Here is a 25,800-nt window from a genome sequence, read left to right as displayed (position 1 = left end):
GGGTATACTTTCTGTATCAATAAAAAGATTAAGAACTATTAGAAGTGACCAAAATGGAAGCATATCTACAGTCTTGTAAGATTCATTGAAAACTATAGAGATTAGTCTTTCAAACATAAAATTTATATAATTGAAAGCTTTCTACTTGCTATTTATCTAATTATTATATTCAAATATCATTAAATGTTTTTTATAGTTTATTTAAAAAATATTTTACTTTATTTCGCTTTACAATACTGTATTGGTTTCGCCATACATTGACACGAATCAGCCACGGGTGTACATGAGTTTCCAATCCTGAACCCCCTCCCACCTCCCACCCCATATCATCTCTCTGGATCATCCCCGTGCACCAGCCCCAAGCATCCTGTATCCTGTATCAAACATAGACTGGCGATTCGTTTCTTACCTGATAGTATACATGTTTCAATGCGATTCTCCCAAATCATCCCACCTCTTCCTCTCCCACAGAGTCTAAAAGTCCGTTCTATACATCTGTGTCTCTTTTGCTGTCTCGCATAGAGAGTTATCATTACCATCTTTCTAAATTCCATATATATGTGTTAGTATACTGTATTGGTGTTTTTCTTTCTGGCTTGCTTCATTCTGTATAATAGGCTCCAGTTTCAAGTGTAGTGTTTGTGCTTGAGATATGGGAATAAAAGTAGACTATGATTTATTTTTAAATTTGGTATATGAAATTAAAATAAAGTATTCAAAATATTCATCTTTTTACTCACCACTAAAATATGATAATGCTAATATGACAGGAAGTTCATGGACCTGTTCACAGATAACACAATTATTTTGTATTATATATGAGCCACAGGTAAACTTGAAATTTAAAATTAGTTAACTGTTTATGTGTGAGTGGGATGTTTCTTTTCATACTGTTCATGGGGTTCTCAAGGCAAGAATACTGAAGTGGTGTGCCATTCCCTTCTCCAGCTCAATAACCAGTTCAAACCAATAAATATCACAGTAAACCAAGTCTGTGCCCCAACCAGTAATGCTGAAGAGTCTGAGGTTGAACGGTTCTATGAGGACATGCAAGACCTTCTACAACTAACACCCCCAAAAGATGTCCTTTTCATTATAGGGGACTGGAATGCAAAAGTAGGGAATCAAGAAATACTTGGAATAACAGGCAAATTTGGCCTTGGAGTACAGAATGAAGCAGGGCAAAGGCTAACAGAGTTTTGCCAAGAGAATGCACTGGTCATAGTAAACACCCTCTTCCAAAAACACAAGAGAAGATTCTACACATGGACATCACAAGATGGTCAACTTTGAAATCAGATTGATTATATTATTTGCAACCAAAGGTGGAGAAGCTCTATACAGTCAGCAAAAACAAGACTGGGAGCTGACTGTGGCTCAGGTCATGAACTCATATTGCCAAATTCAGACTGAAACTGAAGAAATTAAGGAAAATCATAAGACCATTCATGTATGACCTAAATCAAATCCCTTACAATTATACACTGGAAGTGGGAAATAGATTCAAGGGATTAGATTTGATAGATAGAGTGCCTGAAGAACTATAGATGGAGGTATGTGACATTGTACAGGAGGCAGGGATCAAGATCATCTCTGAGAAAAAGAAATGCAAAAAGGCAAAATGGTTGTCTGAGGAGGCCTTCCTAATAGCTGTGAATAGAAGAGAAGTAAAGGGAAAGGATAAAAAGAAAAATATACCCATTGGAATGCAGAGTTCCAAAGAATAGCAAGGAGATTTTAAAAAGCCTTCCTCAGCAATCAATGCAAAGAAATAGTGGAAAACAATAGAATGGGAAAAATCAGAGATCTCTTTTAAAAAATTAGAGATACCAAGGGAATATTTCATAAAAGATGGGCACAATAAAGGACAGACATGGTATGGACCTAACAGAAGCAGAAGATATTAAGAAGATGTGGCAAGAATACACAGAAGAACTGTACAAAAAAGATCTTCATGACCCAGATAATCACGATGGTGTGATTACTCACCTAGAGTCAGTCATCCTGGAATGTGAAGTCAAGTGGGCTTTAGAAAGCATCCCTATGAACAAAGTTAGTGGAGGTGATGAAATTCCAGTTGAGCTATTTCAAATCCTGAAAGATGATGCTGTGAAAGTGTTGCACTCAGTATGTCAACAAATTTGGAAAACTCAGCAGTGACCAAGAGACTGTAAAATGTCAGTTTTTATTCCAATCTCAAAGAAAGGCAATTCCAAAGAATGCTCCAACTACTGCACAATTGCACTTATCTCACACACTAGTAAAGTAATGCTCAAAATTCTCCAAGCCAGGCTTCAACAGTATGTGAACCATGAACTTCCAGATGTTCAAGATGGATTTAGAAAAGTCAGAGGAACCAGAGATCAAATTGAAAACATCTGCTGGATCATTAAAAAAGTAAGAGAGTTCCAGAAATACATCTAATTATGCTTTATTGACTATGCCAAAGCTTTGATTGTGTGGACCAAAGCAAAGTGTGGAAAATTCCTTAAGAGATGGGAATACCAGACCATTTGACCTGCCTTTGATAAATCTGTATGCAGGTCAGGAGGGAACAGTCAGAACTGGACATGGAACAACAGACTGGTTCCAAATCAGGAAAGAGTACGTCAAGGCTTTATATTTTCACCCTGCTTATTTAACTTATATGCACAGTACATCATGAGAAATGCTGAGTTGGATGAAGCAAAAGCTGGAATCAAGATTGCTGGGAGATATATCAATAACCTTTGATATGCAGATGACACCACCCTTATGGCAGATAGTGAAGAACTAAAGAGCCTCTTGATGAAAGTGAAAGCGGAGAGTGAAAAAGTTGGCTTAAAGCTCAGCATTCAGAAAACTAAGATCATGGCATCTGGTCCCATCACTTCATGGCAAATAGATGGGGAAACAATGGAAACAGTGGCAGACTTTATTTTACTGGACTCCAAAATCACTGAAGGCATGAAATTACGAGACACTTGTTCCTTGGAAGAAAAGTTATGACCAACCTAGACAGCATATTAAAAAGCAGAGACATTACTTTGCCAATAAAGGTCCATCTCATCAAGGCTATGTTTTTTCCAGTAGCCATGTATAGATGTGAGAGTTGGAATATAAAGAAAGTTGAGCACTTTATGTGCTTTTGAACTGTGGTACTGGAGAAGACTCTTGAGAATCCCTTGGATAGCAAGGAGATCCAACCAGTCCATCCTAAAGGAAATCAGTCCTGAATATTTATTGGAAGGACTGATGCTGAAGCTGAAACTCCAATACTTTGGCCACGTGATGCAAAGAGCTGATTCATTTGAAAAGACCCTGATGCTGGGAAAGACTGGAGGCGGGAGGAGAATGGGTAGAGAGAGGATGAAATTGTTTCATGGCATCCCTGGTTCAATGGACATGATTTTGAGTAAACTCCAGGAGTTGGTGATAGACTGAAAGGCCTGCCATGTTGCAGTCCATGGGGTTGCAAAGAGTCAGACACGACTGAGTGACTGAACTGAAAGCACTGGGATATTCCTATAATTATTATACATTTCTTATGGAATTATGAAATGATTTAATAAACATTCCTGCCATTCATCTCTATCTTTCTATCTATTGTTAAGATTCTACTACTTGGTTAGTTGTTAGATATTTTTATTACATATACAATTATTGTGGATCCCATAATTCTGAACTTAAAAGTAATCAATTAACCATGACTTTACAAATAATAGATTGATATTTTCTCTGTTTCCCATGATCTATCACTTCAGTTGTGTCTGATTCTTTGTGATCTCATGGGGTGTAGCCTGCCAGGCTCCTCTGTCCATGGAAATCTCCAGGCAAGAATACTGGAGTGGGCTGCCATTTCTTTTTCCAGGGGATTTTCCCAACCCAGGAAAGGAAACTATGTCTCTTGCATCTCCTGCTTGGCAGGTTCTTTACTACTAGTGCCACCTGGAAAATCTTATAAATATAATCTGTCCTATTCTTATTAAGATAAATTGCATTTATGAGCCATCTGCATTGATGCCTTCATTCCTATTTCTTTTTTTTTTTTTTTTTTTTAAAGATTGCCCTTGAGAAACCCAAGGTTAGCTGGTTTTGTTTTATTATAGGTAGTATTTTGTTTGAATACCCAGAGATTTCTTTTGACATGCAATAGTGTTATTGAGATATGTTTTTTTTTTTTTAAATTTTAATTTTAGTTTTTTATTTTTTAAATTTTAAAATCTTTAATTCTTACATGCATTCCCAAACATGAACCCCCCTCCCACCTCCCTCCCCATAACAACTTTCTGGGTCATCCCCATGCACCAGCCCCAAGCATGCTGCATCCTGCGTCAGACATAGACTGGCGATTCAATTCACATGATAGTATACATGTTAGAATGTCATTCTCCCAAATCATCCCACCCTCTCCCTCTCCCTCTGAGTCCAAAAGTCCGTTATACACATCTGTGTCTCTCCAAAGAAGACATACGGATGGCTAACAAACACATGAAAAGATGCTCAACATCACTCATTATTAGAGAAATGCAAATCAAAACCACAATGAGGTACCACTTCACACCAGTCAGAATGGCTGCGATCCAAAAATCTGCAAGCAATAAATGCTGGAGAGGGTGTGGAGAAAAGGGAACCCTCCTACACTGTTGGTGGGAATGCAAACTAGTACAGCCACTATGGAGAACGGTGTGGAGATTCCTTAAAAAATTGCAAATAGAACTACCTTATGACCCAGCAATCCCACTTCTGGGCATACACACCGAGGAAACCAGAATTGAAAGAGACACATGTACCCCAATGTTCATCGCAGCACTGTTTATAATAGCCAGGACATGGAAACAACCTAGATGTCCATCAGCAGATGAATGGATAAGAAAGCTGTGGTACATATACACAATGGAGTATTACTCAGCCGTTAAAAAGAATTCATTTGAATCAGTTCTGATGAGATGGATGAAACTGGAGCCGATTATACAGAGTGAAGTCAGCCAGAAAGAAAAACACCAATACAGTATACTAACACATATATATGGAATTTAGGAAGATGGCAATGACGACCCTGTATGCAAGACAGGGAAAGAGACACAGATGTGTATAACGGACTCATTCCTATTTCTTTAATGTATCTATTTTCTATTTTCCCAATCCTGTAATTTTTCACTATATGAATAGACCACAATATATTTATCAAGTTAGTATGTAAAATATATTTTTTATAAATATTTGCTTCCCACTCGAGCTTTTTTTAAGTTGACGATAGTGCTGTTATTGACATATTGATATTGCGTACATACCCTGGTGTGTATGTGTGTATCCTGTGGTGTGTGTATGTGTGTGTGTGTATCCCTTGGTGTGTGAGTGTTTGTGTGTATCCCCTAGTGTGTATGCACCACCTGGTGTGAATGTGCAAATTTGGAAAACTCAGCAATGGCCACAGGATTTGAAAATGTCAGTTTTCCTTTCAATCCCAAAGAAGGACAATGCTAAAGAATGTTCAAACTACTGTACCATTGCACTCATTTCACATGCTAAAAAGGTTAGGCACAAAGTCTTTCAAGTTAGGCTTCAGCAGTATGTGAGGAAAGAACAATAGGATGCACAAGCTGGATTTAGAAAAGGCAGAGGGACCAGAGATTAACTGCCAACATTCCCTGGATCATAGAGAAAGCAAGGGGATTCCAGAAAAACATATACTTCTGCTTTATTGACTACACTAAAGACTTTGACTGTGCAGATAACAAAAAACTTTGGAAAATTCTTAAAGAGATGGGAATGCCAGACCACCTTACTTATTTCCTGAGAAACCTGTACACAGGTTAAGAAACAACAGTTAGAACAGTACATGGAACAATGAACGGGCTCAAATTTGAGAAAGGAGTACGACAAGGCTGTATACTGTCATCTTGTTTATTTAACTTATATGCAGAATACATCATGCAAAATTCCAGACTGAATGAATCACAAGCTGGAATCAAGAAAGCTGGGAGAAATATAAACAACCTCATATATGCAGATGATACCACTCTAATGGTGGAAATTGAAGTGGAGCTAAATAGCATTTTCATGAGAGTGAAAGAGGAGAGTGAAAAATTAAACTCAACATTCAGAAAACTAAAATCATGGCTTCTGGTCCCATCACTTCATGGCAAATAGGCAAGGAAAAAGTGGAAACAGAGCCAGATTTTGTTTTCTTGGGCTACAAAATCACTGTGAATGTTGACTGCAGGCTAGAAATTAAAAGCAACTTGCTCCTTGGAAGGAAAGCTATGAAAAGCCTACACAGAGTATTAAAAAGCAGAGACATCACTTTGCTGACAAAGGTCCATCTAGTCAAAACTATCATTTTCCAGCACTCATGTAGGGATGTGAGAGACCATGAAGGAGTCTGAGCATTGAAGAATTGATGCTTTCAAATTGTGACACTGGAGAAGGCTCTAGAGAGTCCCTTGGACTGCTAAAAGATTAAACCCAGTAAATCCTAAAGGATATCAACCCTGAATATTCATTAGAAGAATTGATACTGAAGCTGCAATGTTTTAGACACCTGACGCAAAGAGCTGACTCACTGGAAAAGGCTCTGATACTGGAAAAGACTGAAAGTAAAATAAGCGAGTGGCAGAACATTAGATTGTTAGATAGTATCACCAATTCAATGTACATGAACTTGAGCAAACTCTGGGAGATAGTGCAAGACAGGGGAGCCTGGTGTGCTGCAGTCTATGGGGTTGAAAAGAGTCAGACACAACTCGGTAATGAACAACAACAACATGTGTTTTTATAAATATGTGTGCATATTATATTTTATTTAGTAAAAAAGAAATAATGTTGAAGGCATGACCGTCAACACATTAAAAGTCCTGATGGAAGTTTTAATATATTTGAAAGTGACAGCTTCATAGATTCTATTATTTATGCTGTGAAGATTTGGGATAGATTGTGGAAATACTTTTTCCCTGCTATGTTACTTAGGACAGCGTGGGATATGCTCATTCTGTTTTTGAATGACATCTTCAAATTGCCATCAAAAATAATTTACAAGTCTCAGTACCATTACCAGTGCATTAAATTTTACATTGCTTCAGTAAACAGAATTTAAAGTGACATATCACATTGAGTTATGGAAATGCTCTTTGCAATTGTGCATCAGCGCATTGTCCAGGTGAGCCTCTTCCATGAAATATCTGACCACAGACTGTGTCCAAATTTGCTCGAATTTCAGTAGCCTCAACTACCTGTTGTTTTTTTTTTTTTCTTGAATGACCAGATCCTTTCAAATTCTGAATATTTTGTTACTTGTATCTCTCTATTACTTCTAATTTTATTCTTTTCACAGTGTATTTTACTATTCAAACATTTAATTTATTCAAAAGTGTTATTGTTTTCCTTCTTTGCATTTTTGTGTTTTAAGAAACACTTCCTAATTAAAACTATTCTAAAATATTTTTTAATATATCACAAAATGTTTTCTTATATTTTGTAACAAAAAAAGCTGTAAAGTTTTCTTATGCATAATGTGAAATATGGACCTATGTGTTTTTCTATCTGGTTACTCAATTGTATCATAATTATTGATTTTTATTCAGCTGAAGTATTAGATGCATAATTCATTACATTTTCTTATGTGTTTTATTGCTCAGTCATGTCAGACAATTCGCAACTCCATTAACTAGCCTGCCAGGTTCCTCTGTCCACGGAATTCTCCAGGCAAGAATACTGGAGTGCATTGCTATGCCCTCCTCCAGGGGATCTTCCCAACCCAGGGATTGAACCCAGGTCTCCCACATTGAAAGCAGATTCTTTACCACCTGAGCCACCATCAGTTTAGTTCAGTTCAGACACTCAGTCGTGTCCGAATCCTTGCAACCCTATGTCTCAGCACGCCAGGTCTCCCTGTCCATCACCATCTCCCAGAATTCACTCAGACTCACATCCATCGAGTCAGTGATGCCATCCAGCCATCTCATTATGGGTCGTCCCCTTCTCCTCCTGCCCCCAATCCCTCCCAGCATCAGAGTCTCTTCCAATGTGTCAACTCTTTGCATGAGGTGGCCAAAGTACTGTAAATTTAGCTTAAGCATCATTCCTTCCAAAGAAATCCCAGGGTTGATCTCCTTCAGAATGGATTGGTCGGATCTCCTTGCAGTCCAAGGGACTCTCAAGAGTCTTCTCCAACACCACAGTTCAAAAGCATCAATTCTTCGGTGCTCAGCCTTCTTCACAGTCCAACTCTCACATCCATACATGACCACAGGAAAAACCATAGCCTTGAATAGACGGACCTTAGTCGGCAAAGTAATGTCTCTGCTTTTGAATATACTATCTAGGTTGGTCATAAGTTTTCTTCCAAGGAGTAAGTGTCTTTTAATTTCACGGCTACAGTCACCATCTGCAATGATTTTGGAGCCCCAAAAAAGTTTGACACTGTTTCCACTGTTTCCCCATCTATTTCCCATGAAGTGATGGGACCAGATGCTATGATCTTCGTTTTCTGAATGTTGAGCTTTAAGGCAACTTTTTCACTCTCCTCTTTCCCTTTCATCAATAGGCTTTTTAGTTCCTCTTCACTTTCTGCCATAAGGGTGGTGTCATCGGCATATCTGAGGTTATTGATATTTCTCCCGGCAATGTTGATTCCAGCTTGTGTTTCTTCCAGTCCAGCGTTTCTCATGATGTACTCTGCATACAAGGTAAATAAGCATGGTAGCAATTTACAGCCTTGACGTACTCATTTTCCTATTTGGAACCAGTCTGTTTTTCCATGTCCAGTTATAACTGTTGCTTCCTGACCTGCATACAGATTTCTCAAGAGGCAGGTTAGGTGGCCTGGTATTCCCATCTCTTTCAGAATTTCCCACAGTTTATTGTGATCCACACAGTCAAAGGCTTTGGCATAGTCAATAAAGCAGAAATAGATGTTTTCCTGGAACTCTCTTGCTTTTTCCATGACCCTGTGGATGTTGGCAATTTGATCTCTGGTTCCTCTGCCTTCTCTAAAACCAGCTTGAACATCAGGGAGTTCATGGCTCACGTATTGCTGAAGCCTGGCTTGGAGCATTTTGAGAATTACTTTACTAGCATGTGAGATGAGTGCAATTGTGTGGTAATTTGAGCATTCTTTGGCATTGCCTTTCTTTGGGACTGGAATGAAAACTGACCTTTACCAGTCCTGTGGCCACTGCCGAGTATTCCAAATTTGCTGGCATATAGAGTGCAGCACTTTCACAGCATCATCTTCCAGGATTTGAAACAGCTCAAGTGGAATTCCATCACCTCCACTAGCTTTGTTCATAGTGATGCTTTCTAAGGCCCACCTGACTGCACTTTCCAAGATGTCTGGCTCTAGATTAGATATCACATCATCATGATTATCTGGGTCATGAAGATCATTTTTGTACAGTTCTTCCGTGTATTCTTGCCACCTCTTCTTAATATCTTTTGCTTCTGTTGGGTCCAGACCATTTCTGTCCTTTATTGAGCCCATCTTTGCATGAAATGTTCCCTTGGTATCTTTAATTTTCTTGAAGAGATCTCTAGTCTTTCCCATTCTGTTGTTTTCCTCTGTTTCTTTGCATTTATCGCTGAAGAAGGCTTTCTTATCTCTTCTTACTATTTTTTGGAACTCTGCATTCAGATGCTTATATCTTTCCATTTCTCCTTTGCTTTTTGCCTCTCTTCTTTTCACAGCTGTTTGTAAGGCCTCCCCAGACAGCCACTTTGCTTTTTTGCATTTCTTTTCCTTGGGGATGGTCTTGATCCCTGTCTCCTGTACAGTGTCACAAACCTCATTCCATAGTTCATCAGGCACTCTATCTATCAGATCTAGGCCCTTAAATCTATTTCTCACTTCCACTGTATAGTCATAAGGAATTTTATTTAGGTCATACCTGAATGGTCTAGCGGTTTTCCCTACTTTCTTCAATTTAAGTCTGACTTTGGTAATAAGGAGTTCATGATCTGAGCCAGAGTCACCTCCTGGTCTTGTTTTTGTTGACTGTATAGACCATCTCCATCTTTGGCTGCAAAGAATATAATCCATCTGATTTCGGTGTTGACCATCTGGTGATGTCCATGTGTAGGGTCTTCTCTTGTGTTGTGGGAAGAGGGTGTTTGCTGTGACCAGTGCATTTTCTTGGCAAAACTCTATTAGTCTTTGCCCTGCTTCATTCCAAGGCCAAATTTACCTGTTATTCCAGGTGTTTCTTGACTTCCTACTTTTGCATCCCAGTCCCCTATAATGAAAAAGACACCTTTTTTGGGTGTTAGTTCTAAAAGGACTTGTAGGTCTTCATAAAACCATTCAACTTCAGTTTTTTCAGCGTTATTGGTTGGGGCATAGACTTGGATAACTGTGATATTAAATGGTTTGCCTTGGAGATGAACAGATATCATTCTGTCATTTTTGAGATTGCATCAAAGTACTGCATTTCAGACTCTTTTGTTGACCATGATGGCTACTCCATTTCTTCTGAGGGATTCCTGCCCACAGTAGTAGATATAATGGTCATCTGAGTTAAATTCACTCATTCCAGTTGAATTTAGTTCGCTGATTCCTAGAATGTCGAAGTTCACCCTTGCCATCTCATTTGACCACTTCCAATTTGCCCTGATTCATGGACCTGACATGCCAGGTTCCTATGGAATATTGCTCTTTACAGCATCATATCTTGCTTCTATCACCAGTCACATCCACAACTGTGTAATGTTTTTGCTTTGGCTCCATCCCTTCATTCTTTCTGGAGTTATTTCTCTACTGAGCTTCAGTAGCATATTGGGCACCTAGTGACCTGGGGAGCTCCTCTTTTGGTATCCTATCATTTTGCCTTTTCATACTGTTCATGGGGTTCTCAAGGCAAGAATACTGAAATGGCTTGCCATTCCCTTCTCCAGTGGACCACATTCTGTCAGACCTCTCCACCATGACCCATCTGTCTCGGGTTGCCCCGCGGGCATGGCTTGGTTTCATTGAGTTAGACAAGGCTGTGGTCCTAGTGTGATTAGATTGTCTAGTTTTCTGTGAGTATGGTGTCAGTGTGCCTGCCCTCTGCTGTCCTCTTGCAACACCTACCATCTTACTTGGGTTTCTTTTACCTTGGGCGTGGGATATCTCTTCACGGCTGCTCCAGCAAAGCACAGCCACTGCTCCTTACCTTGGACGAGGGGTATCTCCTTACTACCGCCGTTCTGGACCTTCAGCGTGGGATAGCTCCTCTAGGCCCTCCTGTGCCTGTGCAGCCACCGCTCCTTGGGTTACCCCTTCCGGCTGCCTCCTCTGGCTTCAGGCGTGGGTGGCTCCTCCCAGCTGCCGCCCCTGACCTCGGGCTCGCGGAGGCTCCTCAGAGTCACCGTTCCTGACCTCGGAGGCGCAGTGTCTCTTCCCAGCCGCTACTGGCCTCGGACGCGGGGTGTTTCCTCCCGGCCACCACTGACCTCAGACGCGGGTTAGCTCCTCCCTGCTGCCACTGACCTCGGACGCAGGGTAACGCCTCTCGGCTGCCACCCCTGACCTCCGACGCAGCATAGCTCCTCTTGGTCATTCCTGCACCGTCGCAGCCTGGCACTCTAGGCCGCTGTCACTGACCTCGGACGTGAGGTGGCTCGCCGCCGCCGCCGCCTGCGCTTAGTGCACCAGCTCGCCGCCGCCGCCACCACCAGCCACCGTGGAAGCCTATATTTCCTTTACTCCTTTTATTCCTACTCCAATTCAATCAGCCTAATTAATGGTACTTTTTAACAAGTCTTGATGTCTATTTCAATTCAGTTCAGTTCAGTTGCTCAGTCGTGTCTCTTTGTGACCTCATGAATCACAACATGCTAGGCCTCCCTGTCCATCACCATCTCCTGGAGTTCACTCAAACTCTTGGCCATCGAGTTGGTGATGCCATCCAGCCATCTCATCCTCTGTCAACCCCTTTTCCTCCTGCCCCCAATTCCTCCCAGCATCAGAGTCTTTTCCAATGAGTCAACTGTTCGCATGAGGTGGCCAAAGTACTACAGATTCAGCTTTAGCATCATTCCTTCCAAAGAACACCCAAGGCTGATCTCCTTCAGAATGGATTGGTTGTATCTCCTTGCAGTCCAAGGGACTCTCAAGAGTTTTCTCCAACACCACAGGTCAAAAGCATCAATTCTTTGGCACTCAGCCTTCTTCACAGTCCAACTCTCACATCCATTCATGACCACAGGAAAAACCATAGCCTAGACTAGACAGACGTTTGTTGGCAAAGTAATGTCTCTGCTTTTCAATATGCTATCTAGTTTGGTCATAACTTTCCTTCCAAGGAGTAAGCGTCTTTTAATTTCATGGCTGCAGTCACCATCTGCAGTGACTTTGGAGCCCCCAAAAATAAAGTCTGACACTGTTTCCACTGTTTCCCCATCTATTTCCCATGGAGTGATGGGATCGGATGCCATGATCATCGTTTTCTGAATGTTGAGCTTTAAGCCAACTTTGTCACTCTCCTATTTCACTCTCATCAAGAGGCTTTTTAGAATTCTACCCACCTAAGCCCCCGTACTACAAATTGTTAAGTTATTTATATCATCTTAGTGGTGGAAATCAAACTCGCCAATTCTTCTTACCTCTTTAGCAAATACCTAGTTTAGTCCTTCTTTGTCATTTAAAGAAGATTTAATAGAAATAAAACAAATATGAACAGAGGTGGTAAATATCATTTCTGTTCTTGTTTTTCAGTCACCAAGTCTAGTCTGACTCTAACTGACTGCATGGACTGTAGCATGCCAGGCTTTTCTGTCCCTCACTATCTCCTGGCATTTGCCCAAATTCATGCCCCTTGAAATGGTGATATAATATTCAAATAGAAATCTGCAGGTTTCTTAATATGCTTTTAGTAATGTATTATAAACAACTTATTATGTCATGATATATCATTTTAAAACAATGTTTTTAGTTTGAAATAATATTAAATCATATGATAATATAAGTAAATGTCTGTTTTCAATGTTTAAATTGTTAATTTATTATTTTAACTGTTACTAAAATTCTTCGTAGCAGAACCATAATTATCTATTTAGCATATATTTATAAAAAAATAAAGTTGATGATTCAAAGAATTTGAATATTTTTCAATGTTTCTACTACACTGTAAGTTGGTGTTTAGTGCTTCCCTCATAGTTCATTTGGTAAAGAATCCGTTTGCAATTTAGTAGACCCCAGTTCGATTCCTGGGTAGGGAAGATCCCCTGGAGAAGGTATAGGCTACTCACTCCAGTATTCTTGGGTTTCCCTTTTAGCTCAACTGGTAAAGGATCTGTCTGTAATGCAGGAAACTGGGTTCAGTCCTTGGGTTGGGAAGATCCCCTGTAGAAGATGTTTTAAATATACATTGTCAGATGTTCAAAGTACTGCAAGAATCCCTTAATTTATCCCTGTACTAGGCATTTGGCCACCATATGATCCATTTTCTACATAATATCCAGAAAAATTAAAAATTATCATATGTGAGGTCATGTCAAAAATCTCCTAAAACTGAGACTGTCTCCCTTTTATATCCAGTGTAAAATCCAAACCCATTCACATGGCCTCCAGTGACCTACCTGCTTTCATCTCTAATTATTTCTTGGGTTCTCTTTCCTTGCCTAGTCTCATGTGTTTATATATATATACAAAAAACGCATCATCACATCCTTTCCCCCGACAGTGTACTGGCACCAGGGACTAGTTTCATGGGATATAATTATTTTATGGACCAGGTAGGGGTAAAATTTTGAGATGATTCAAGCATATTACATTTATTGTGCACCCATCCATAATGAACAATAATAGATGCTACACAGAGATTGTATATGGATTTAAATAATCTGAAATGAATAAGAAAAATATGGTAATGTATAGCCATTAAAATTAGTTTAGAATTAATCATAGGGAAAGTATTAGCAAAATGATTTTAAAGAAAACATCTGTAACATGATACAAAATTTGAATGCATATATCAACTTATAGCATATGTATGATGTACATTATAAAAACATGATTATATGTATATAACTATATTCAGTTATACACATGTTTTATATATATAAATGTGTACATATATACACATATCATGAAAACATATATCTCATCTATGAAAAAAATCTCTAGTAACATAAACTCCATTCACATCAATTACTAAACACATAGTTTCACGATAGAAAAACTGTTCCTAGAATAAAAAGCTGAAGCATTAGCTGTGGTTCTTCCTTGTGTTGTGAGATTCTGGAGGATGATTTTAAAGGGTCTATATATTTTTATTAAACTTTCTATATTATTTATAATTTGTATTTCTTTTATAATAATTTTAAATAAAGTTATAAATTATCCATGATATACTATAACATGAAATGTAAACCATAAGCTTTAATTTTTTGTTTCACCATATATATTGAACTGATATATTTTGCTAAGATAATAAAACATTAAAACAATAAAAGCTTTTGAAAACAGAGAGAAATTTTTTTAAATTGTCATTTGATTTATGGTTGAATAGTAGTGAAAATTTAACACAGTTAAACTAATATCCACACTGATTGAATAGTATGGGTTTGAATTTGTATGATGTATTTTATACTGTGGATTGCCACAGATACTCTATAGAAAATTTATTTATTTGCATCAACTATTGACTCTATGGTCTTCTCTTGTGGCTCAGTAGTAAAGAAACTTCCTGCCAATGCAGGAGATGCAGGAGATGCGAGTTTGATCCCTGGGTTGGGAAGATCCCGAAAAGGAAATGGCAACCCATTCCACTATTCTTGCCTGGGAAATTCCATGGACAGAGGAACCTGGGGGATCAAAATCCATAGGGATCACAAAAAGAGTCAGACATGACTTAGCAACTAAACAATAATAACTGACCCAATGACACCAAGCAGAATTGACAATGAAGCAAAGACATATATAAAATTTCTCTGTTCTTAGATGGCTTTTATCTGATTTAGAAGGACAGATGTAGTGAAAATATAATTTCAGAAATCATTACCATTATGGAATATGAAGAGATCAAAATTGCTATTAGTACATTTATGGGAGGAGAACAGGGACAAACCCAATATTTGGAAGTGATACAATGTGGGGCTTGACATTTGTTAAATAATTAAATATTAATATATACTGGAAATAATTACTTCAAAATTAGATAGATAAATAGATATAGATAGATATATAGACATGGAGAAAAATCAAACATTCAGTTATTTTGAAAAGTTGCTAACAAGTCTTCATTCTTAGTTAAAATATGACAGGAAAATTTGACTATTTCTCCACACTGTATTTTAATGGATATGCAACAAATATAAATAGAAAATAGAATCATTTATATATTTCTGTTTGTTCTTCTGTCTGGCCTCATAATTAGCAAAGATGTTTTATCATGTCTGTCCATTATACTTAAAAATAATTTAAAGAGAAACATAATCAAATAAGTTTAATATGACAGAAAGCATGGACTTATATATGACTTGAGGAAAAGTCAAAGAAAGCAGAATATTTAAATAATTTTAGTTTATCTATTCACCATATATTTTCAATTGAGAAATGAATGGAACTATGCAAAATGCAGTCAGCTTAATAAATTCTTACTTCATATAATAATTCAAGTGTAATCCTCCTTAGTGTTACTTTAAAAAGATATTGACCATAAATTGAATAAATATCAAATGAGGGATTAAAACACATTTGGTTAGGAAATGTATCAAATCTACTTATGAAAATATTGGAAATTCAATAATTTAGCCTCATCTTTGATTATTTTAAGCAAATAAATATTTGTACATCAACACTACTGAATAATACATAGTTTAAACATCTCAAATAACAACAGTCTAATTATCACATTGTAAGAAACTTTCTTTTACTGTAGAAGGTACTTTGCTTTGTTTCCTTGAAAATATCCTATTGCACACTTTATAAGGGAAAGAACAAAGGCTACACTTAGGAGCAGATACATTCATAAAAGCATGTACAATGTACCTACCTGGAAGCCTTGCATTTTCTCCTTGTTTGTCATCATTTTAAGGCAATAATGCCTTGAAAAAATACCAAATTAAAAGTTACTGTGTGTTAATAAAGCATACACTTTCATTACCCTAAAGCCATAGTGTTCTTTAGACGATGGTAATTTTCAAGATATTTTGTGTTGCCTTTCCCAACTTGTTTAGAATTAACACTATTATCGTAATGATCAGCACTTCTTCTCCTAATTTGCAATATGCAGTTCAGGACCTTTGAAAAAACACTTCTAGTTCTGCATGTAAGGATTTTGAAAGCTGACACATCATCTGAACAACATTAAAAAGCTAACAAAACTGAAAAATCAACAACATTTCTTGAAACTATTGACTGAAAAAAATGCACAACCTAAAAGTTGAGAGTCGTGTTTTATTTGGGGAACTTATTGAGGGCTACTGGTCTGGGAAACAACCTCTCATATGGCTGTTGGGAAGGATTCCAAAGTGTTAACTGGGGAGTCAGGATATATAGGAATTTTTGCTACAACAAAGAAATAAAACAAAATGCAGTGAAACATCAAAAATGACTGGTAATCACAGAAACAGCTATCTCAAGTTAATGATTTCGGTGCTTTTCTTTGTTTGGGAAGATGCAACAGTCTGGGCTCATTGAAATTATTCTTTTGATATTCACCTTTATTATCTAGGGCCAGTATTCTGTTTTTCTCAATCCTGAATTCCCCTCAGGGCATTCCTTTGGAGGTGGTTGCAGTGGCTGAGGAAATGACAATCCACTCCAGTATTCTTGCCTGAAGAATCCCAGGGACAGAAGTGCCTAGTGGGCTGCCATCTATGGGGTCGCACAGAGTCGGACACGTCTGAAGTGACTTAGCAGCAGTAGCAGCATTAGCTGATGGCTTGATGGGGGCTCATTGTTTATTGTTTGCTGAAATGGCAGGCAACATTCTTTCTCCACACATCCTTCAGAAAGATGAAGACACAGAGCCAGTGCTACCTCCATGATTGGAGAGACAGACATGTTAAATACAGGTAGTTATGTTACTAGAGCAGAGACGCACAAGCAGAAGCTGGCTCAGGAAGAAGTGCGTGGGGAGGAAAACCTCAAATGCAATTGAGAAATTTGCTGGAAGCTCAGTGTTGTTGACAATTTGGTGTTTAACTGGTGGAACTCAGTCATATGGAGTTGGGGGGTGAGGAGGGGGGTCATGATATTGTGAGGTTTATTCTCAAAGTGAGCTCCCTCAGTCATGTCTGACTCTTTGCAACCCCATGGACTGTAGCCCACCAGGCTCTTCCACCCATGGGATTCTCCAGGCAAGGATACTGGAGTGGGTTGCCATTTCCTTCTCCAGGGGAACTTCCCGACCCTGGGATCCAACCCAGGTCTCCTGCATTGTGGGCAAGCGCTTTACCCTCTGAGCCACCAGGGAAGCCCCAAAGACCAACCAAATTCTCAAAGTAAATAATTGAGAAAAATCACTTCATGCGCCTAGCAGGGAGAAGGGGGAAACACCATTTTGAAACACCCAGGTTACTTGTTCTTTTTAATAAGGCCTGTCCTCTGAGTAAACTATTTACCAGAACCTAACCTGCTGGAGTATTATTGTTAGGTAGTCAGGATAGGAAACAGGAGTCCAGAATGGTGGTGGCTAAAAGACAAGGAAGGGAAAAAGCCCACAAAAATAGAACAAAAGAAGGTCCAAGGACTGGAGTGAGGACCTCAGGTAGAACAAACAGCACTCCTGGCTAGCCCAGTTTACATAGGGCAGGCCCAGGGGAAGGAAAGAAAAAAACACATAAAAAGAGGAGCCAAAGGGCCAGGGGTGTCTCACTCTCTCCCCCCACACTCCCTACCCTGTGCACACTCATTCTCTCTCTCTCTCTCCTCTTCTCATCTTTTGGGTTGGCATGCCCTCACACCTCGAGGATTTATTTTCCTTTATTTTCTAAATAAAACTGATCTGCCCGAGAACTATAACACGGACTGTCCAAGAGCTGTGATGTGCTGAGGGCTTTAAGGTCCTTCGCTTCAAATCTTTGTTGTGACTAAATGGAACCAAAGAAATTACACTCCCCTAACATTATCAAAGCCTAACTGACCTGGGGGGAAATGGGGAAGGGAAATACTCACACACTATAGCCATCTTGCCCTGTTTAAAAGGAGAGAGGAAACAAAACTGAGGACCTCTTGTGAAGTTCACACTGCAGAGGCATCAGTTCAGTTCAGTTAAGCTCAGTCACTCAATCATGTCCAACTCTTTGTGACCCCATGGACTGCAGCACACCAGGCTTCCCTTGTCCATCACCAACTCCTGGAATTTACTCAAACTCATGTCTATTGAGTCATATCCACGGAGCTCAGAAAGTGGGGACTTGCAATACTAGGAACAGGAGTTTATCTCACTCACCCTTGTCCTGCTCTTTGCAATTGCTTGGCCCCTGCAAACTTGTTTAATCATGCCTGTATGTATAAGGGTCAGGCATCCCCCTCCCCATCTTGACTGCTGTTCCGCATGCACACAAAATCCCTTAGTTTAAACCAGCCTATTAACAGATAGTGTTATCCACTATGGTTTGTCAATAAAAACTCTGCAATCCCTTTGTTTGGGGCTCAGAGCTTGGAATGTTAATTCCTCTGGGTCCACCGGCATAATAAATCTGAGTTCTCCAACTATCCGAGTGTGGTGCTTGATTTCTCGAGTACTGGTTTCTGCAACAAGACAACACTGAGAAAAGGATTCTAAAGAGGCAAGGGTGTGAGGGAACTAAGGTACGTGGGAGTTTTCGCAACAAAAAACCAGGTGGTTGGAACATCTAAAGATTATTGTTACTAAAAGAAAACCAGATATCTCAAGTTGGGAAATGTAATTTTTTTTTTATTTTTATTTTTTGGTCATTGCTGTAGGATTGCAGAACCATTGCTTCCTGACCAGCACTCCTTGCAGTGGAAGCACAGCGGTTTAACTGCTGGATAAGCAGGGAATTCCCTAGCGCTTTTCTGTGTATGGGAAGATGCAAGAATCTGGGATCACTGAGATCATTCCTCTGGTATGCACCTGCACATCTGGGGCAGGTATCCTGTGCTTTCTCATTCTGAGTTTTCTCAGTATGCTTCACTTGGGATGACTGCAAAGCTGATTGCTAGGTGAGCCTGGCAATGGACAGCCTAGTTGTCTCCATCCTGAGTCCCCTCAGGGCTCACTATTCTGGAGACAATAATGTATTAACAATGGTTTGACGGCTGCAGCATCCTTCGCTTACTGATATGGCAGTCAGTATTTTAATTCTGAGAGTTTTTTGCCTTTTTTTTTTTTTTTCCCCAAAAGTCGCTCAGCTCTGTCTGACTCTTTGTGACCCCATGGACTATACAGTCCATGGAATTCTCCAGCCAGAATGTGTAGCCTTTCCCTTCTCCAGGGGATCTTCCCAATCCAGGGATAAACCCTGGGCTCTCACATTGCGGGCAGATTCTTTACTAGCTGAGCCACAAGGGAAGCCCAAGAATACTGGAGTGAATAGACTATCCCTTCTCCAGTAGATCTTCCCAAACCAGGAATCAAACCAGGGTCTCCTGCATTGAAGGCAGATTCTTTACCAACTGAGCTATCAGGGAAGCCCTTTCAGAGAGTATATCAAGGTAATCCTGCAAAACTGAAAATCAAAGAGAATAAAGATTATCCTAGCCTTTGAATTATAGAATATCCAGGAAGAGTTGAACAATGCGGTAGTGGGACCAACTGCCGGAGTCCAGCTCCAGCAGCCAGGGAGTCAGCCTGAAGGGGTAAGCATGTCAGCAGACGATGATGTAGCCTCTGACTCATAGTATGGAACTACATGTTTATTTCAAGCTTCAGGTTTTCTTTTATACTTTGACAAAAGCATTAAGTCAGAGGTTTGACATTTTTAGTTTCCGCCACCCAGATTTATTGTCTCCAGAAATCATTGTTGCCCTACAAACAGAGTTCCTGCTTCAGGGATTCTCTCACAATCGGCTTTACTATCTATTATCTACTTTCTCTTATGTGTCCTATACTTAACTTGTGATTACATTGTAACTCATGCCACATTCCTCATTTATTTATCTTTCTAAATCTTGTTTTCCCCTAGCATCTTAAGATCACTATCTCCTAAATAGGCTTCTAGCTATTCTTAATTATTCCTAAACCCTAAACTCAACAAATTTCCCTCACAAACGGATCTCAGAAAACAATCCTTCCCATGGCCTCAAGCTGCATCCTACCTGCTCATCCTGTAACCTTCTTTGTAAAGATCCTTGAACAGATGTCAATGGTTATTTTATATAATATTTTCTGGGCACAACTGCAGAAGGCTTCGTGCTTTCTCATGCTTCTCTCAAGCATCTTAACATTCTTTCCAGCCAATTCAACCGAAGAAAGGAAAGGACAAGTCAGAATCACAAGGCCTAACTCCTATATCCCGGGACCATACCTGCGAGATGAGGAGAGGAGGTTGGGTCCATGCCTCCATTTTGTCAGTAATGCCAAATGTGGCTCCCCAAAGCAATATTAAATTCTACATTTTCAGTAACACCACACTCATTCATCATTCAATGGCTATCTTCATTCATGTGTTTTGCGTTTTAGGAGCTGCAGTCATATTCTGCATAAGCTAGATTGAATTTACTATTATTTTACTTTTTTAGTTCTTTATTTTTATTAGTTATTTTATTTATTAGTTATCTTTTTTAAAATTCATTTTTAATTGGAGAAAAGTTGCTTTACAATGTTGTGTAGGTTTTTGCCATACAACAACATGAATTATCCATAATTATATGTATATCCCTTACCTCTAGACTTCCTCTCCTCCCCCATTCTACCCCTCTAGGTCATCACACAGTGCCAGAAGTTCAATGTAGAGCACCAGGCTCAGACTGAATTTATTATTTAATTCTAAATTGTCCCTCATCTTATATTCCTTATTGCTTTTAATGGTTTCATAATCTTTCAAGACATCTAGGCTCTAAGTCCAATTTATCATTGTATATCTCATTCTGATCCAATCAATCATTTTTTAGCAATGTTGATTCTAGCTCTATAATATGTTTTTATTATATTTTTTCCTTTCTATTCCCAATACAAAATTTTTTAGAGGACTTTTCTTATCTCAGAATCAATACTAACAGAGAAGATTTTTCTTTCTTTAATCTTTCCTCAAGAAAGTGCTATCAAAGTTTTCCTAGAAAAAAATATATTCAAAGGCACAGTAAAGTTAAAGACACAAATTTTCCACAACTTTAACTAGACAGTCAAGGTCACCAAAGACCTGATGCAACCTCTTTGTTTGCCTTAATCCATATATTTTTGGCAAATATATCATGTTGATTTCCTGCACATCATGTTTCCACACAATTTGCTCCAATCCCATTTCTTTCCTTCCAACCTAAATTATTTCATATTACCTTTTTTTTTTCCAAATGAAAAATTCATTTCAGTTCCCAGAAAATAAAACAAATAAAAGCCTCTGTAAATGGAGCTTTTCAGATTAAAAACGCCTTATTGTTTGCCCTATCACCATCATCATCACTTTCACCAATAAACAGAAATTACTTCTTCCTCTGAACTCACAAAATTATTTAGAATCTTTCTTGCAGTATTTGACTTTTCAAGTTAATAACAGAAATACCTGCTTACTTGTCTGGTTGTTCCATAATAGGAATAATATCTAACATATTTTATCTCCAGAAATATCTTGTACAAGGCCTTCCAAGATGAACTCAACTAATAATGGCAGAACAGAATCCTTTAGCTATGGAACAATAGATCTTGTTATAAATACAATGAACTTCAGAAAGTAATAAAATAATTTGCATTTAATTTCTACTGTATTTTTCCAAGGTCAGTCTCTCAGTACTTCTATCCTCCACTTTATTAGTATATTTATAAGTGGCCATAAACTCTAAAAATTTTTACTTCTCTAATCAATCCTGTGTTCCTCCAAGTAATGACAGCCATAATAACTTTTTTGAAATGAAATATCCTACTAAAAAATGTTCAAAACTTATCTCTTCCCAAATAAGATGAAAATTGTAAGCACAGCATTATGTACACTGCTTAATTAATGTGATCTGTATTATTATAGAATAAGAACACACTTCTTCCAATACATTTTCTTTGTAGCATTGAACTTTTATAAGCGGGCATTTTAAGGGAGAAGATTCATGGGAGATTGAAAAATTATTTGTGTTGAGAGTCTGAAGTTTTTAACAGGTCCAAGCTGAGGCCTTAGTAGAGAAGAGGGCTCAGAACAGCCTGTCTGAGGAGGCTGAGGCCTAAGACAATTACTATTAAGTGTTTCTTTTTCTTAAGGGCAGGACAGTCCTTAAGAAGAAGGACTTAAGCATATAGAGAATGTGCTAATTTAAATATTATTTTTCTTTATTTAATTAACAATCATTTAATATCATTTTAATATTTAAATTAGTATGTATTTAATTTAATACTACAGTCTAATAAAAATATTTAAATTTTGCTGTATTCCTCATATGACATATTTTCCCAGGACATTCAGTTATGAATATCTTCTTTAGAATTTCTGAAATTTGGCACTGTTTCAGAACTGCACATATTACTTTTTTCTGTATTGTGATAGTTAATGTTAAGTGTCAACTTGACTGTATTAAGGGATGCCCAGATAGCTGGCAACGTATTATTTCTGGGTGTGTCTGTGAGGGTGATTCTGGAAGATATTAGAATGTGATTCAGTAGAGTAGTAATCTGCCCTCACCAATCCATGAAAACATCATCCAGTCTCTTGAGAGTCCAAATGGTACAAAAAGATGAAAAGAAGGAAATTATCTTTCTTCTTGAGTTGGGATGTCTATCTTTTCCTAACTTTAGACCTTGGAGTCCTGGCTCGTAGGCCTTTGGACCCTGGGACTGAAACTATCAGCCTTTCGGTTCTTAGGCCTCCAGGTTGGACTGGGAGTTGCACCAGTGGCTCCCCATGTCTTTGGACCTTTGTACTTAAAATCAAATTATACCACCAACTTCCCTGTGTCTCCAGCTGGCAGATGGCAGATGGTGGGACTTCTCACCCTCCATAATGGCATGAACCAATGCCTATAATAAATCTCCTCCTATATATCTATATAAATCCTATCGGTCCTGTTTCATTGGAAAACCATGAGTAATATATACATTAATTTAGAAATTTACATTTATAGTAAATTTTCAGTTTATTGATTTTGGGCTTTAAACATAATTATGTTTAAAATCTTTCTGTGTTTTGCTTTTATCTTTCTTATCTCACCTGCATTATCAATAAATATAGAGAATATAAATTTTATATTTTAATAAACTATTTTGGTTAAAATATAATATAGAATAGAATGAAAAAGGACACTTTGGCAAAAAGGTTAAAAAAATGAAGCAAATAACCAAAATAACTATAGCAGAATCAGTTGCTCTCTCTGCCCATATCTTTCGAATAATAATATTATCACTTTTAGATATTTATCAGCACATTTATCTTAAATTGTTACTTGTTGATACTTAACAGTAACCATCACAATCCAATGTACTCCTATCCATTTCTGTGATTTCAATTATATATATATATAATTGATTTATTCTTTCACATATATTTTAATTCTATTTTCCCTCTGTATTTTTGATTATTTTTCTCTCTTTGCCTTAGTCTAGAAATTCATGCTTATCTGGCATCTAGTTCACAAATTCTCTTTTATGCTGTGGCCAATACTAAGCCAAAACAATCTATCAATTATTTTCTTAATAACCATTGCTGTTTCAGTTCCAGGATTTACATTTAGTGGTTTTTATTTTTATTGTTCTATGGTATAATTTCATATTTATCATCTACATTGAGGAACATATCATTTCCATTTATTTTTAAATCTATTTGTGATAACTCTTTTATGTTATTTATCTTGAATTTTGTCTTTAGCATTCAATTTTATCTATTTATTTATTATCTTGGTTTTCTTTATCATATGCCTCTACTTTTTGTTTTAATCCTAAGTTTTATGGTATGATTCAGGGTACTCCAGAGAAAATAATAATGGGATTGGTCTATCTACAAGTCTATCATCTATCTTTAAAAAAAAAAAATGGCACATGTAAGTGTAGGTTGTAAGAACTGGCATGTCCAAAATCTTTAGAGAGTAGGCCTGCAGGCTGGAAATTCAGGTAAGAGTTGATGTTTCAGTCTTTACTTAGAATTTTCTTTTCCAGAAAACCGCAGTATTTGCTCTTAACACATTCAAGTGATTTTATGAATTCCACCCAAATTCTTGAGGGAGATATGCTTCTTTTAAAGTCAGCTAGCTGTAAATGTTAATCTTATCTAAAAGATAACTTCACAGCAATATCTATACTTGTGTTTGACCAAACAATTGGGCAATATACGCTAACCAAATTGACACATAAAATTAATCATTAGAATTATGTATGAAAAATAATGTTTTCAATGATGTTTTTATAATTCATAGTAAGTTAACCCTATAATCTTATAGGCAATGAGATTAAAAGATCACAACATATTGACTAGGGGCAGGGTGATTATCTTTGAATGATTCTCTGGTATTAATATAATCATACTTGAAAATCCCATGGAAAGAGAAGCCTGGCGGTCTATAGTCCATAGGTTTGCACAGAGTCAGACCTGACTGAAGCAACTTAGCATGCATGCACGCACTTATATAAGAATAGCAGATATATTGTTTTTATAATTTGGTTTCTTCTCCTTGGCAACTAATGAACTCAAACTTTTATTCCCTTAGTATTGTGAAAATGGGAAACAAAACAAAACAAAACAATCTCCCTTTCAGATTTTTTTTTGTATCAACATTTGACATCTTAACCTTCAACAACATAATAATTTTCCAAACCGTCAAAGGGAAAATTGAGTATCCTGCTCACGTTTCCGTACCTCTCTTTACCCTGGGATTGTTTACCTCATAATACTTTGTTATCAGGCTCTTCCTTCCTAGGGATTCTCCAGGCAAGAGTACTAGAGTGGGTTGCCGTTTCCTCCTCTAGGGGATATTCCCGACCTAGGGATCGAACCCAGGTCTCCTGTATTGCAGGCAGACGCTTTACTATCTGAGCCACCAGGGAAGCCCTTGTTTATCTTAGTGGCCTCAAATACTAAAATTTTGTCTTCCCATCCCAGTGAAGACCGATGAAATTCTTTCCAAGGTCTCTGCCTCTGGGCATAGCTACCCAGATTTTCAGCTTCTCACTCCATATAAAGGATAGTTAATCTCCGAATAGTTAATCCCTAAGTAGACAGTGGAACAAGTGAATATTGATTCATTTTTCTTTGGTTTCTTTCTTTTCAGATCTTGTTTCATCAAATCCATATGGCCATATCAGCTTTCCAATAGAGTTATTATTCAATAAACTTCCCATCTTTTTTCTTCTCCTCCTTCTCTTCTTTCTTCTTTTACTTGGCTTTTCTGTATGTTCTGGATAGGACTTTTGATCTATCAAATTTACTCCATCATACTGGGATTAGAAATCTTTATTAAATTCTTTGCCACCCAGTTAAAATCAGAGACTATTTCAAGAAAAAGCAACTGGTCAGTAGCTTCAATGGAACCTGAAATGTTAACCAGCTGACCAAAATTAAACGATGTGTCACAGCAGTCATTGTCTTAAGCCAAAAGTTATAATTCCAAGTGTGGAGTGTTTTGAGATGAAGCCAGTGTTAGAGTGTGTTGTTGACTGTTACTCTAATAATGTATTGAATGCATCATGCATTTTAGCTACGGAATGAAAGACAGTACATACTGAGAATGAAGACGAGTATTGTGGGAATAAGAACACAAGTAACTTCTTTTTCTGTTTTTTTTTTTTTTTTAAATGTATTTCCCCC

This window comes from Ovis aries, chromosome 16, assembly GCF_016772045.2.
Source record: "Ovis aries strain OAR_USU_Benz2616 breed Rambouillet chromosome 16, ARS-UI_Ramb_v3.0, whole genome shotgun sequence".
Classification (NCBI taxonomy): domain Eukaryota; kingdom Metazoa; phylum Chordata; class Mammalia; order Artiodactyla; family Bovidae; genus Ovis; species Ovis aries.
This window is presented reverse-complemented; position numbering follows the sequence as displayed.